Here is a 16,498-nt window from a genome sequence, read left to right as displayed (position 1 = left end):
CATAATGAGAGGGAGAGTTGCAAAGTATTAGGTATTTAACAGTAGTAGCTGCAGTCATAAACCAAAGACTCCTTATTTACCTACAGCTAAGAAAGGGCATGCACATGAAAGATCTCCTTGACACATAGACATGTCTGTGACTGCCTCTTAGTAGACGTCTGAATACACCTTACTTCCCACTGAGATGATATGATTTTCTTGACTACAAGCATGAGAGAATGGTTTCTAACACACTCCTCTCAAAAGTTTATAAATGGACACATTGGTTATTTTGGATAACTGCCAACAAAAAGCCTTACTAAGTGCTTATGTTTAGTATTTATAATTGTGGAGGAAGGCTAAAAGCAAGTGTGTGGTCTTATCAAGGCAGGGAATCCTAAGTGCCTGGAATATAGAAAGGTGAAAACTGATCCTAGAAACAGAGCAAGGCCATATCACAAGGGGTTTTATCCTTGCTTAGGAGTCTGAATTTAAACCTGTAGGTGATGGGGAATTCCATCGCCCTAGAATGGGAAGGAGGGTTTAATAAGCACTGGTCACTAAACACCTTACTAACGTTTTTTATATACTTCATGTTGTTCCAAAAAGGATTTAAGATGACTTTTAAAATGCTTGCTATATGACAACATTAGAAGTAAACAAAAGTGCTCTCTGCTCCTCCCCATTTGAGAGACAGCCACATATTCTGGTGCAGTGACAGCTGCATCCCCAAGACACAATGGTGAATGTCAGAGTAGACAGATTTGGCAGTATTGGGCACCTGGTCATCAGGGCTGCTTTTAACTCTGGCAAAGTGAATATTGTTGCCATCAATGACCCCTTCACTGACCTCAACTATAGGGTCTATGTGTTCCAGTATTATTCCACCCATGGCAAAGCCCACAGCACAGTCAAGGTTAAGAATGGAATGCCTGTCATAGATGGAAAGCATATCTCCACTTCCAGGAACGAGATCCTGCCTACATCAAATGGAGTAATGCTGGTGCTGAGTATGTTGTGGAGTCCACTGGAGTCTTCACCACCATGGAGAAGTCTGGACTCACTTAAAGGGTGAAGCCAAGAGGATCAACATCTCTGCCATGCCTGTTCATGCCATGGTTGTGATGGGTGTGAACCAGAAGTATGACAACTCTCTCAAGATCGTCAGCAATGCCTCCTGCACCACCAACTGCTTGGACCCTCTGACCAATGTCATCTATGACAACTTTGGCATTGTGGAGGGACTCATGACCACAGTCCATGCTATCACTGTCATCCAGAAGACCATGGACAGGCCTTCTAAGAAACGGTGGCATGTTGCCCAAGAGGCTGCCCTGAACACTCTCCCTGCTTCTACTGGCACTACCAAGGCTGTAGGCAAGGTCACCTCTGAGCTGAATGGGAAGCTCACTGTCATAGCTTTTGGCGTCCCCATTCTCAATGTGTCAGTCATGGATCTGACCTGCTTCTTGGAGAAAGCTGCCAAATATGATAATATCAAGAAGGTGATGAAACAGGCATCAGAGGACCATACTCAAGGGCATCCTAGGCTACACTGAGGACCAGGTTGTTTCTTGCAACTATTTTTTTAAGAAAGAGGGAGACAGAGAGAAAGAGAGAGAACACAAGAGCAGGAAAAGGGTTAGAGGGAGAGGGAGAGAGGGAGAGAGAGAGACAGAGAGAGATACAGAGAGAGAGAGAGAGAGAGAGAGAGAGAGAAAGAGAATACCAAGCAGGCTCCGTGCTCAGTGCAGAGCCTGATGCAGAGCTCAATCCCACGACCCTGGGATCATGACCTGAGGCAAAATCAAGAGTTAAGCACTCAACTGACTGAGCCATACAGGCGCCTCAGTGTCTCCTGCAATATTAACAGTAACACTCGCTCTTCCACCTTTGATGCTGGGGCCAGAATTGAGGATCATTGCCTTCAATGACCACTTTTTCAAACTCATGTTCTGGTATGACAATATATTTGGCTACAACAACCAGGTGGTTGACCTCATGGTCTACATGGTGTCCAAGGTGTAAGAGTCCCCTGGACTACCACCACAGTGAAAGAGGAAGAGAGAGGCCCTTAACTGTTGGGGAATCCTTGCCCCAACTCATCCTCCAACACACTGAGAATCTCCCGAACTCTATACAGTTTCTATCACATAACCCCTTAAGAAGGGGAGGCGTTTGGGGAGCTGTACCTTGTTTTGTACCATAAAGTATACTGTATCCAGCTCTGCCAAAATAAATAAATAAATAAGCAAAAATGGTCAATCCAAGGAAAGATGGTAGAAAAAACAAGAAAGGTCAGGTATATTATCAATAGACAAAACACATGCTCATAAGGACATATTTGTAAATTAGAAGACATTCATTTGACTCCATTCTTCCTAGTATCTAATGCAAGGGAGGATATAACTAGTTAAGAGGTCAAATATTCAAAAGGAAAAATCAGTTTCTCAGAAGTATAATTTATCTTGATTCAGGTAACATAAGGCATTTAATCTATAGTTTGTATTGATTATATAGAACACAACGTGATGTGGTCAATATTATCTGTAGAGTAAAATACAAATTCCTGGGGTTATTGGTATCATTTTTCAATATAAACCAATTGTATCATAGCCAACTTTAGTTAAGAGCAAGTCTACAAAAATCCAGAGTCAAAAATAAAATCTTAAAGCATTTAAGGGTGTTCATGGATTTATCATGTATGTTTAACATTTAGGCAATCCCTTGTTAAGTTTATTTTTTCTAAAAATTGGGTGGTAACACATTTAAGCAGAAAAGCAACATGGTTTGATATCAGTTTTAATATTTATTTTTGCCTATTGTGTTGAGAATAGATTACAAGGCACCAGAAGCAAAACCATTGCTATAATATAGATAGGAGGAATGGTGGCATGGTCCAGGTTAGCGAGACTGGAAGTGGTAAAAAGTGATAACATTCTGAATTTTGAAGACATATCCAATAAGGTTTGCTTATTAAAGAATTATGTTTGGGACTTTTACAGAAATAGATATATCAAAGATGGTTTCAAACATTTTGACCAAGAAATTTTAAGAATGGAGTTGCAATTAACAGAGGTGGTGGTTTGTGATGGAATTTCAAAAGCTCAGTTTTGGCCATTTTATGTTTGAGAGGGCATTCACATAGAGGCTTTAGTTGGCATTGGATATTGTAGCAGACTGAATAATGACCCCTCAAAAATGTTCATGTTCTAATCCTTAGGACCTGTAAATGATCCTTTATGCTGCAAAAAGGGCTTTACAGATGTGATTAGGAATTTTGAGATGGAGGGATTATCCTGGATTATCCATATGAGCCCATGTAAGCATAAAGGTTCTTATAAAATGGAGAGAGGAGATCAGAGTCAGTAGCAGGAGATGTGATAGTGGAAGCAAAAGGTTGGAATAATACAAACATATGGCCATGAGATAAGGAATGCAGAAAAATTCTAGAAGCTGAAAATCCAAGGAACAAATGCATTCTTTCCCCAAATCTCCAAAAGCAAAGTGCTCTATTGATACTGTGATGTTAGATTGGTGACCTTCAGAACTGTATGAGAATAAATTTGCATTGTTTTAAACTTGTTTTGTGGTAATTTGTTATAGCAATAATACAAAACTAATAGATATATTAGTGTTCAAGGGAAAAGTCTGGCTGGAAATATAAACTTGGGCATATAGATAAACTGTTAGATGTGATTCTGAAGCAGGAAGAAAGATTAGAGAAGCCATCTGAGGAATGAGCCTTAAGGTATACCAACACTTAGAAGTTGAAGACCTGATAATAAGACCTGTGAAAAAGAGAGTGATAAAGGGTCTTGAGAGGCAGGAGAAAAGCCAAACTATGTAGTGTCCTGAAGATTTAGTAAAGAGTCAGTTACTGGTGCTATTAAGAAAGCTGTAGAGGGAGTGAGATGAAATCCTAAACTAGTGGGTACATAAAAAAATGGGAAAGGAGAAATTAAAGATTGCAAGTATAGAGAAATCTCTCAAGGAATTTTGCTGTAATAGGAGGAGAGAAATAGGGCTGTCGTGGAAGGTAAAGTGAGGTCAAAAGGCAATTTACTTTTTAATGATGAGAGAAATAGTATATACTTGTTCTGATAGAATCATCACTTATAAATGATAAAACTGTCAATCATGGAAATAAGGAGAGTATTGCTAGAACAGTATTTTTAAATAGGCAAGAAGGCATGGGTGCGATTGCACAATTGAAGAAACAGCTTTAGCCAGGAGCATTTTCAGCCTATCTGTAGAAACAAGGAGAAAGTACATGGGCAGAGATGTAGAAAGCTGATAGGTATAGTATGGGTAATCTATAAAAGTTTTTTTTTTTTTTTTTCCTGATTGCTTCAATTTTCTTGGTGAAGAAGAAATAAAGTCAGCAGATGAAAGTGAGCGTCAGGAACAGAGACATTGAGGGGGAAGCAGGTCTCCTTAGATATAACACTCATATTATTTTCCCCCAGAGGTTTTTCTAATCTTAAAATCTCCCTTGTGAATGTTGCAGTTTTTATAAACTCTGTTTAGAGCAGTTTTGGGTTTACAATAAAATTAAGAGGACACAGAAATTTTCCACACACTTCCTTCTTCCACACATGCTTCCACCATTATCAACATCACTCATCAGAGTGGTACATTTTTACCAAGGATGAACTTAAATTGATGAATCATACTCACTCAAAGTCCATAATTTACCTTTAGGTTCACTCCTGGTGTTACACATTCCATGGGTTTGGACAAGCATACAATGACATACATCCACCATGAGATCATCAGAGTATTTTCACAGCCTTAAAAATCCTCTGTGCTTGCCTATTTGTTTCTTTCTTTGCCTATTTATCTCTTTGCCAATGTTATCTGCCACCCCTGGAAAACACTGGCCTTTATTATTTTGTCCATACTTTTGCCTTTTCCAGAATGTCACATAGTTGGAATTATATGTAGCCTTCTCACATTGGCGCTTTTTCATTTAGTAACATGCATTTAAAGTTCATCCATGTTTTTTTTTTTATGGTTTTCTGGTTGTGATAGGTAATTTCTTTTTAGTGATGAATAATATTCCATTATCTGAATTACGTCAGTTTATTCACCATCACTTACGGAAGGATGCCTTGGTTGCTCCCGAGCCATGGCAATTATGAGTAAAGCTGCTACAAACAAAGCAAAGCTGTGTGCAGGTGTTTATGTGGACACATATTTTCAACCCCTTTGCATAAATACCAAGGAGCATGAATGCTGTATTTTATGGTTAAAGTATGTTTGTAAAAAACCTGCCAAACAATCCTCCAAAGTGGTTGTACCATTTTGCTTTTCCACTAGCAACGTATGAGAATTTCTGCTGTTCTACATCCTACACCAACATTTGGTGCTGTCAGTGTTTTGGATTTTGGCCATTGTAATAGATGTGTAGTGGTATCTTGTTTTAATTTGCATTTTCCTGATGACATATGATGACTTTCTCATATGTTTATTTGCCATGTGCATTATGTTCTTTGGTGAGGTGTCTGTAAGGTATTTGGCCCACTTTTTAATCAGATTGATTTCTTATTGCTAAGTTTAAAGTATTTCTATATATTTTTGATAACTATCATTTATCAGATGTGTATCTTTTGCAAAACTTTTATTCCAGTCTATGACCCTTTTTTTCCCTCTGATTCTCTTGACATTGCCTCTCACAATGCAAAAGTTTTTAATTTTAATGAGGTCTAGATTATCAATTATTTTATTCATGGATCATCTTTTTGGTGTCATACCTGAAAAAGCATCATCATACCCAAGGGTACCTAGGTTTCTTTTGTATTATCTTCTAGGAGTTTTCAAACTTTGGATTTTACATTTAAGTGTATGGTCCATTTTGATTTAATTTTTGTTGTATTCAATTTTTGAATTCCAAAGTTTTGGAACGAACTTAACTGGAGAGCATAATCTCATACATGGATCTGTCCCTACCTCCATCATTTTCTGTTTTTCCGCTCCTTTCATCTCTAACCTCCCCTTTTATTACCATTGTTTTTCCTCTTTTTCTCTCCTTTGTTCATACTGCATCATATTTTAAACTTCTGTCTTTTGGCCTGTGTTTTATTTTGTATCAAATATTTTGTAGGCCTATTAAGTTAATAATAATTATATAAAAGCTTAGAATGTTGTTTGTGATCATATAAATGGTTGAAGAGGAGCATTTGTATTTATACTGGAACAGTGTAGAGCAGGGAAAGGTAACTAGAAAATAAATCTTCATAGAATACTTTCACTTACATAGGAAAATGAAGACCATACAATAGGAATAAGTATTATCATGAAAAATGCCCTATTTATTTCTCTACAGAATTAATAAATCTGAAACTCCTAAGACTAAAAGAAAAATTTTCTTCCATTTGGCATAATAAGAGTTTTCCACTGATATCTTAAGTTTATTTGAATGAAATTTGTTTTACCACTAATTATTAGAGAAGCAATATATTAATTAAAAATAATTCAAGCAAGGGAAATATAATTACTCTATTTTCAGACATTTTGTCAAAGGAGTATTAAGACAGATTTGGTGCAATGGAATTATAGAAAATGAAAAATGTAATTACAATTTTTTAAAAAAGATATGTTTTTGGTATAAAATATGCTCCAGTAGGCTACCAAAGAGAGATAATTTGGCTCATCTTGTGCTTTGTACTCTATATTAATACTTGATAGATTTATGCTATTCCAAAAACAATAATTTTCATATTGAAAACTATATTTACCTTGATGAATACTAAAAAAGTCATCACATTTTCAAAGTGTATCCTCATTTAGGTTGTCTACAGAAGAACATTTTAAAGAGTCATGCATGTATTAAAAATGCATTATTATAATCAAATCTAACTAGTCATCAAATTTATTATTTCACATATATATTGACTGGGAAGAAGTTAAGTTAGATTATATATACATATACGCAAATAGCACGAATTAAGGGTACTGGTGTGTGATGCAATGTTATCTGGCCCTGATATTGAATAGTGAAGAGCAATGGCGCCACGTAAACTAAATATTGTATGAGTGTGAGTTTGTCTGTTTTAGTTAACCGTTAACTATAACCAAGGTGTGTTTGGTTAGCATTCACATTATCTGAATCAGGAATCAACACTTCAGAATGCTCTAATACTCCAATACTGTTATTGGAATATATATGGGCAGGGGTTAAGAATTGTTATTAGAGATGTTAGCAATATTTTTCATCAATGAGATGAGTGGTGTTAAAAGACATGGTAAGACTAGAAAGATTTTACCGGTTCCCCACCCTTGCATGAGTAACTTGTAAGAAATTAGCAAGTCTAACGTTCTCATACATGGGAGTCCTACTAAATGGAGTCTTCCAACCAGCCTGACTAAAGTTTTGGCTGATCCTACCATCAGAATATTGTTACCTCTACCTCTGAATGAAGCATCCTACCAAGGTGCTCCCTAGAATGTATCAGGACAGAAGAGTGAGATTTTCATTAAACCTACATGAACACATGGCTTGGCTTTTTGAGTTGGATTTCTAGCCAATGCTTGTATGTTTGTCAGAATTGGAATAAGATTTACAGTTATTGTAGCACACCAGCTGGCAATGAGATGATGGGAAAGAAGATACAGAGCTCCTACTAACCTCTAACAGCAGAGGCTACCAATATTTACGTAAAGTACTGAACAATTGATGAACAGTCAGATTGGCTTCATTCCATTCAACACAATCAGATAAGAACAAAATCTTGAAGTACTTTGCAAATCACTAAAGTTTTGGAAGCACAGACAACTTTTCCAGAAAATCTTCTGTAACCAAAGAAGTGACAATTCCCCTTTGGGATAATCTCATGAGCATGAATTCCAATTGTTCTTAGATAAGAGATAGACTAATACCAGAATGGAATATATTTAAATACATTTAAAAATCACTGAAAAATTTCCAATCACAACATGTTTTATCTGGACTGGAAGTCAACCGAGGTGAGACAGAGCCACACATTTTTACCACAGTCTCATACACTGTTCCAACTAGAGAGACAGAGTATTTCATGTGAACTCTCTAAGATGGAGAGGTCATGACCCCAGAAAGAGATTTGTCCAAGGATCCTGGTTTGTTCTTATAGTCCTAAATCTCAATTCAGTTCTTTGTGCAACCCAGCAATCATGCTACTCTTTACAATCCACTCTTCCATGTGACTAGTTCCTTCTATCTCCTCTCTTCAAGGACTGTTGATCCACGCTTACCCTTACTCACTGACAAAATAGATGCAATTGGAGGAAAAATTCTCCATGTTCCCCATCATATCTACAATCTACAATTATATCTGTGCATATATTCTGTCTTTCCTCCTGTTCCTCTGGATGAATCTCAGTGAGCCTAGCCATGGTCATGCCCTCTGCTTGTGTAACTAGAATCCATCCTATTTTACCTACCTAACCCCATCGTTGCAGCAATTTTCTCTTTTTTCCCCCAAATCATATTTTTCTCCATTCTGGTGGGTTCTTCACATCCAGTCTTATGTCTCCAATTTCAAAAGCAAGTTTCTCTCAATTCTGGTATTTAATGCAATAGTTAAATCTCAGTTTTCACTTATTTGACTCATTAGCAACACTTAATACAATGGTTTGTTTCCTCTTTCTTGGAACATGGCTTTCACCTGGCTGGTAAAAAAAAAACGAGTTGCTTTTTTCTCTCTCTCTCTCTCTTTTTTTAATTTTTACTTTACAGGGCTCCTGTTTATAAGATACTTAAATAAATATCTTAAAAGTAACAAGTCAAAACAGAATTCCTTCTTTTCACTTCTAAACCTGCTCCTCTGTCAAAACTTTTCCAAAGTAACCTGTGGCAACTTTATTCTTCCAATTACACAAGCAAATCTTAACATAATCTTTAATTCTTCTCCTTCTTTCATACCTTATAATTAATCTGTCAGCAAATCCTGTTGGCTCCATCTTCAAACTATACTTGGAACATGACTATAGTATCAATACCACCTTCCTAGAAAGAAAAAAAAACATTTTCTAATTTTTACACTTCTTCATTTGCTTTGCACAGTGTTTGCTCAGCATAACAGCCACCTACAATCCTTCATAAGACTGTATAAGATTGTTTTTCATAGTCTTTCTACTTCATATATTAACAGCTCAAGTATTTGTAGTGGTCTACAAGAACTTCTATAATCTGGTCACTTAATTCCTCTCTGCCCATATCTCCTGTTCTTCTAGTTGCTCATTCCGAGTCTCATATGTCTCCTGACTCTTGCTTGATAACACAAGGTATACACCTGAGTTAAGGAACCTTCATTTGCAATTCTCTCTGCCTAGGAAACTATTTATACACATAGCTCACTTCCTTGACACTTTCAAGTGTTTGCTCAAATATCACTATCTCTATAAGATCCTCTTTAAACAATCTTGTAAGATTTGCATACATGCCCCCAGGCTTCAAAACAGTTACCTCACTTCCTTTTTAAGGTTTTCATCCCTAGCATTTAACACTTTCATGCATACTGATTATTTTATCATCTCCTTCAAAGTCAGGAATTTGGGATCCTTGAGAAGAGGTGTTCTTTCCTCCCTTCTATGCTTCCTTCCCTTCTCTTCCCTTCCCTTTTCTTTTCAAGTACACCCATTTAATCTTCATCGCTGCCTTTTATAATGAGTACTATTATCTCGTCCATTTTCTAGATTAAAAAATGGAGACACTGAGGTTAACTAAAATATTCCAGATCCTAGAACTTATCAGGTTTGGAGCTGAGATTCAAATCTAGGCAGATTGTAACCACAGTCCATGCTCATAATTTCCACTATATTTTGTTCACTGATGAAGAGTGACACAAACAGGTATTCAAATACTTATTGGATAGGTTATCCTGCCTCATCCAGGTGGTGTGCCCTGCAGCTTCTGGCAGCATAAGCTGTTATTGCACTGTCTTCTTCTGTGTACAATGTGTGATTCTCCAGGGCATTGGTCACTAGAGAGGGAAAACCACCGTACTCACCAAAGATCTAGAGCTACGCGTCAATACAGGAGCCATTAACCACATGTAGCTCCTGATAACTTGAAGTATATCTGTTCTGAATTGAGATGTGGATAAATGTAAATGACATCCTGGATTTCAAAAGTTAGCATTAAAAAAGAAGGCATATCATCTCATATTGATTATATAAGATACGAAATGATAATATTTGGAGTGCACTGGGTCACATAAATGTTATTAAAATTAAATTCACTGGCTTCTTTTACTTAAAAAATTACATATGTGGTTTATATCACATTTCATTTGGACAGAACTGATCTAGACAATAGCTGGGCAGCAAAGGCCTGCTTGTAAAGTCAATGGTGTGACCTACCAAGGGTTAGTTTCAGCAAAGATGATGACTTTTACAGCAAGACCAAGATGATTAGCTCATACTTAAGGGCATTTTAAAGACAATTCCTCCGGTTCACAACCACTCTTTACTCTGACACTCTAGAAAGCATCTTTTTGTTATTTATATTGTCTCTAACCATGCAAATGAAGTTTAAGGAAAGAGCTAATATATCATGAGAACAGATCTCTAGTAATATGGTGTGCCTTGGTATTTCATCGAGCATAAAACTGAATTATGTTACCTGACTAGCATTTGGTAGAGTTGATCTTTAAATTGTTAACATCCCTACACAGAGAAGATAAGAGACTTGATTTCTGGACTTGATTTTGGAGTCTAAAGTAATTATGGCCTGCACGTGTTTTTCAGTGAAGTATATATTGACTGCTTCACACAATCTCTCTTCATCGTTGCAGATTGATATGAACAACACATCCGGCAAAATACACCAAGGATTTCTGCCAGACCATGTTTAGTTTATTTTCAAGGAACATATGTGATCTGGGACAAGAAGAAACATCTAATTTATTTGCAAACTCAACTTGTAAAAGGTGACTTTTTTTCTGACATAAATACATGTTTACTGTGTGGGAGTCGCATATGTTATATATTATTTTAAATGAATTACTTAATTTTCTTTGTATAATCTGAAAGCAACCAGATTCTTCTTCTATGGCATCTTTAAAACTTTGGACTACCTATAAATTCTTCACTGAAAAATATCAAGGTGACTTATACTACATCCTGTGCAGAAGTGTTATACCCAGATTACAACAATAGAGGCCAGTAAAGCACTAGGCTTTGTAATTTCACAAGAAATTAACAAGAAAATTCACAAGGAAAAAACCCCAGCATTGTAAACATCTATGCCTTTTTCAATTCTAGCTATATTATCAAAATACTTTGTTTTTCATATAGAAGAGAAAATGAAAGAGCTTTTTAGAAATGGAAGTGTTTGGCACAAAAACTGAAGATCCTATGTGAGCTCTGAGAATATGGTAAAATTTAAACTTTCTGTTGTTAGAATTTTTACTATTTTATAAGAGAGACTTTTGGGAAAAAGAATTTTTTAATTTAGCTCCAATCTTTTTTCTATGACCTTTGAACACTAAGAATCTAGTCACCTCCAATGAATCCCTTTTATAGCAATACAATGAAATATGTGCAGCTCATTTACTGTACATTTTTTTAACAAGCTTGAGTGTAATCAGTTAAAAGGAGGAGCATATTCTTAGCTCATGAACACTTTTTTTTCCTCATCCACAGATCTGTCTCCCAAAGTAAAATTTTAATTGAATTTTGTTGGTGTTTTAGAAGGGTGAAGAGTGGATTTGTAAAAACTATTAGTGTGTTATAGACTGTTTTCAATATAATTCATAACATAACAGCATAATACAGGCTTATTTACTTTTGCCAAAATAAATATTGGCAAAAAATATTGAAGCCTGGCTAATTTGATTAGCTTTTAAAAATATAAGTCTATTTTCATCTCACAAATTTTAGACAGGTCAGTGGAACAACCTTCAAAGAATAACAGATGAAGAAAAATTTTTTAGGTAAAAGTATAAAAATCTGTTCAACATATGGTAGATCTAACTGCATGGGTAATAAGAAAATAGTTATTATTATTTTTTTAATTTGGGATTTTTATATGCCTTCCTGATTTCAATTGTGATAAAATTTGGAATCATAAATGCTAAAGAATTGAAGTTCTCTACCTTTCTGCCAAATCTAATATAACACAGTTATTTTAGTTACTTAAATCTTATTTTACTCTGATAAGTTATTTCATATAAAAGGAGGGATGAGGGAATGACCTTAGTCACAGGCTCATAGTAAACTGTATGGCACTTTCTGGTGTTTCAAATAACATGCTGTGATGCTGTTGTAATACTTTTTTGTGTTAAATATAAAACATAAGTCTCTATTCTTAAACAGAGGATAACCTTAAAAGTTTGAGTTTATATCTATGTTTGAAAGACAATAAAGCAAGAGTCAGTTAAATTCAGTAATTTTAACCAATTGTCTGAATAATACATGATGCGAAATATTTTATTAAAGATTTATTTGCCTCCCTGCCCTAATCACGTATCATAAAGCACTAGCATGGTACCATTTATGCACACCATTGTAAATCATTTAATGCTGTCTACCTTCCAGTCCATTCGCTGTGGATTTTCTTAGAAGTCAGAAAACTATACAGATAGAAATAAGACATTTAAATAATCATTTCAGCTATTAACTTGATATTAGTGATTTCAGTCATTTTCTGGGAAATAAGCTAGAATATTATAACTCGCCATATGGCCCTTGATAGTGACATGTCAAATGGAAGCCTTATTTATGGATGACTGCATATATGACAGTGATGATACACTCTTTGGGTCACAACAGTTGGTTGCATATCATGCAGCCTCCCAAATAAACATAAAGTAATTATTTACAAATTAGCATGCTTTCATTTCAATAGCATGGAGAAAGTAGATACATATTCCATGTCAGGAACTATGATTTAAATAGATCTTCACTGGGGCTAGAATAAAACTCATTCAAGATCTCAGAATCAGAGGTGCCTGGGTGGCTCAGTCGGTTAAGCATCCGACTTCAGCTCAGGTCATGATCTCACCGCTTATGAGTTCAAGCGCCGTGTGGGGCTCTGTGCTGGCAGCTCAGAGCCTGGAGCCTGCTTCGGTTTCTGTCTCCCTCTCTCTCTGCCCCTCCCCCGCTCACACTCTGTCTCTATCTCCCTTAAAAATAAATAAACATTTAAAAAAAATTTTTTTAAAGATCTCAGAATCAAAACCTGAGAGCCAATGTGGAAAGTCATTTATTTAGTTGTGATTCGAACTAGTCCTAGAGTAGTGAATGTAGATCTAGGGCTTTAAAACAGTAGACTTTATATTCATCGAAATTTTTATTCTTGAGGTTTTCTCACTCTCAATGTCTGTGCATAATTTTCATATTTTGAAGATATATAAATGACCACTAGCATATTCATAATATAGAAAATGGAATTAAATATTAAAAAGAGAGTAAGAAGCTTGAAAAAAGTTATCCTATATCTTCCAGGTGGGTCAGTTTTATTTCTTCACTCTACTTGGAGCTCAAGGACAAGGACTTTTGAACTGGGAATGAGCTTATTCACCTGAAAATGCCAGTAGGGTGAATAGTTCAACAAAAATGTAATACAGCATTTTGATGTATTTGGAACCAAGATCAATAAAGAACTTTTTAAGTGTTTCACTAGGAGGTATTAATGAGGCTGTTATCATTGAGCAGTTTCTCTTGGTAACTCCCAAAGGACTAATAACATATTAATATAGAATAAAATCCTAATAGAATAATAATTTCAGCCAGCAACCTAGAATAGAAACTAACTTTTATTATGAGAGCTACAAGGTCATTTGTGTAAATGTTCCAAAGAAGTCAAGCAGTTGTTTGTGCTAGTGTCACTTAGAATTCCAGAAGCTTTCAAAAAGAAAGCAATATGTCAATTTATTTAAAACAGTTTCTGCCATATATCCACTTGACTAGCCCCTTTATCCCCTTTTAGAGCTTTTCTCAACTCTCATCCTTTCTTTGAGGCCTGACAAATTTATTTGCTCCTGTGCCTTCTACCCCTCTAGTCTCCACAACCCCTTGCATTCTGATTCCTGTCTCCTTGTTCTATTTTTTCCCCTTTCCCCCATACCATTGTAAGACTAGACTTACTAGAAAAGTATGACTTCCATTAAACATTGAATCCTTCAGCATAATTATGGTAATTGAACTATTAATAAGATGACTATTTTCCAAATTGGGACTTAGATATCTCTAATAAGTTCACCTAATTCAATCTTCACCTGATTCAAACTCTAATATGTTCTACCATCATTGCTGACGGTACCCTATCCCTTCCTGTCCCTTCCCATTATTGTAGCCTATCTATGCAGCCAGATGCATTTTTAGAAGCCACATTAAGAAACTTTAGTTAAAAATATTTATTAAATAATTTCTAAATATAGAAAAAAGTTACTAATAAAGAAAAATTTTCTCCTGTTCTTCCATGACACAAAGCCATTCATTGTTAACCTCTTTGTGTGTCTCCTTCCATTAGTTCTTCTGTTCTGGTTACTATTTGATATATATTTGGGGCTGTGATTTTTTTTTAAGTTTATTTATTTATTTTGAGAGAGAGAGAGACAGAAAGGCAGGGGTACAAAGAGAAGGAGAGAGAGGGAATTCCAAGCAGACTCCGTGCTGGCAATGGGGTGCCCATTGTGGGGCTAGATATCACAAACCGAGAGACCATGACCTGAGCTGAGATCAAGAGTTGGCACAGCCTAACCAACTGAGCCACACAGGCGTCCCGAGTGTTGTGATTTTTTAACAGAACATTATAGCAGAAATACTTCCTAAGTTATCTTGAGGTCTTCAGCATCTTCATTTTTAATGGTTGCATATTACCACATAAAATGGTTATGCTATACTTTACTCCCTCACTTCCTTATCTCAATTTGTAGCTTGCCTGGAGAGGTTCTAGGTGTGCAGTCATCTTTGGCTCTAGTCCTATGGTTATTACCGTGCTCAGAGGAATCTTTGTAACTTGAAAGGATCAGGCATTTGAAGTTGCAAAAGAAAAGTGTTTATTTTTACCCCTTACCTGTTGGAGAAATCTATGCTTTAATGTCTTACAAGAGTCTAGAGAAGTTTCATTTATCTTATCCTCTTGCTATAGATTTGTTTTTGGAAATTTTCTAAATTTTTCACAGAAATTCAGATAGGGTGTATTTTATCCTGTCATTTAATTGCATTTTAAAGGCAATAAATCCTTTTTACATGTTTTTAAAAAGGTTTTCATGTTATTATTCATAATTGCTTTGTCTTTGTAGTGCAAATCAACATTGTCTCATCCCACGGTTGTTAAAGTATATCTCATAATCATTACAATCCCCAGTGATCATTCAGAAACTTTTGTATGCAGCCACTGATCTGTATGAAATCTGTTATTAACTTGTTATATAACTAAATATAACTCACATTTTATTATTTAATCATGTCTCATATCTTAGCATGAAACTACCAATGCAACAAGAATAAACATTTTATTGGAATCAACACAACACTTTTAAACCCAGCAAACCTTCCTCAATCCCCCTTTAGTTTTATAGGATAATCAGTCCTATAGTTTTTAACCTATACATTTCCAAAATTCATTGTGCATTTCTCTCAGAGAGCTGGTAATGAGATACATTCAGGTAAAACTATCCAGAAGATCCTTTCATAGAAGTGCTTAACATGGCCCAGTTAAGAAGGACCCATCCCATTTGTTCATGACCTGTTTATTCAATAGTGTCATATTAACAATGCAATTACATTGGCCAGGATGATTCATGGGACAAATTAAAGCACTGAATAAAGTGTTATTGTAGTCATTACCCTTCATTGTAAGTGAGCATTTTCACAGCATTATATAAGTATTATGCAACATAAAGTTAATAGGGAAACAGTACTAACCATATTCCTACTTTTTTTTTTACCTTATTTATGTATATGAGTTTCCTTTGGTATTTTAAGTGGTGAAATGAGTATAATATATTATTGAAACAATTATTACAGAGTTATAATTTCTTATACTGTGTTTAGGATTCATGGCCACTTTAGAATGATTACATTTGCTGGTATGTTCCAACTCTAATCTGCCCAGTGCTTTTGGAATATAAACATTATATGCAAGAAGGAAAGTTTTGATAAAATTGTGTTGCTATCAGAATTGCTTTTAATTAGCAGACATTATGCCTATGGTATATATAGGTACTTATGACAAACATCCTGCTTACTCTCTGTTTACTGTCCACTCACTGACCATACCAGTTCTGGCATCTCTTCACTACATCCTGACTGGCCTAAGAAGGGAACTTGGTTGCAATAAGGTGATTTGGCTGAAAAAACTGGTAGAAGATTAAACTTACAAATTTGAAGGTATATATTTTCAATTTTCTGAAACCTCTTTAAAATGTTACCAGTAGTAACTATTGAAGCCATTTTAGGATGTGGTAAAATTTTAAGAAACTTCAATACATTTTCAGAAAAAAAAAATTATGCATTCCTTTAACAATCTAGGTAAGGAGTTGAAGACATGCTACTCTGAAAGAGCAATAACTGACCAAAGAGCAATATC

The 16,498-nt window shown here is 35.6% G+C and overlaps 1 pseudogene; it reads left to right on the top strand.

Moving 5' to 3' along the window:
• Nucleotides 1-703: 703 nt before the first annotated feature.
• Nucleotides 704-2,007, top strand: LOC132666461 (glyceraldehyde-3-phosphate dehydrogenase pseudogene; annotated as a pseudogene).
• Nucleotides 2,008-16,498: the final 14,491 nt, after the last annotated feature.

Source organism: Panthera onca, chromosome B2, assembly GCF_046562875.1.
Source record: "Panthera onca isolate mPanOnc1 chromosome B2, mPanOnc1 haplotype 2, whole genome shotgun sequence".
In the NCBI taxonomy this organism is placed as follows: domain Eukaryota; kingdom Metazoa; phylum Chordata; class Mammalia; order Carnivora; family Felidae; genus Panthera; species Panthera onca.
This window is presented reverse-complemented; position numbering and strand designations above follow the sequence as displayed.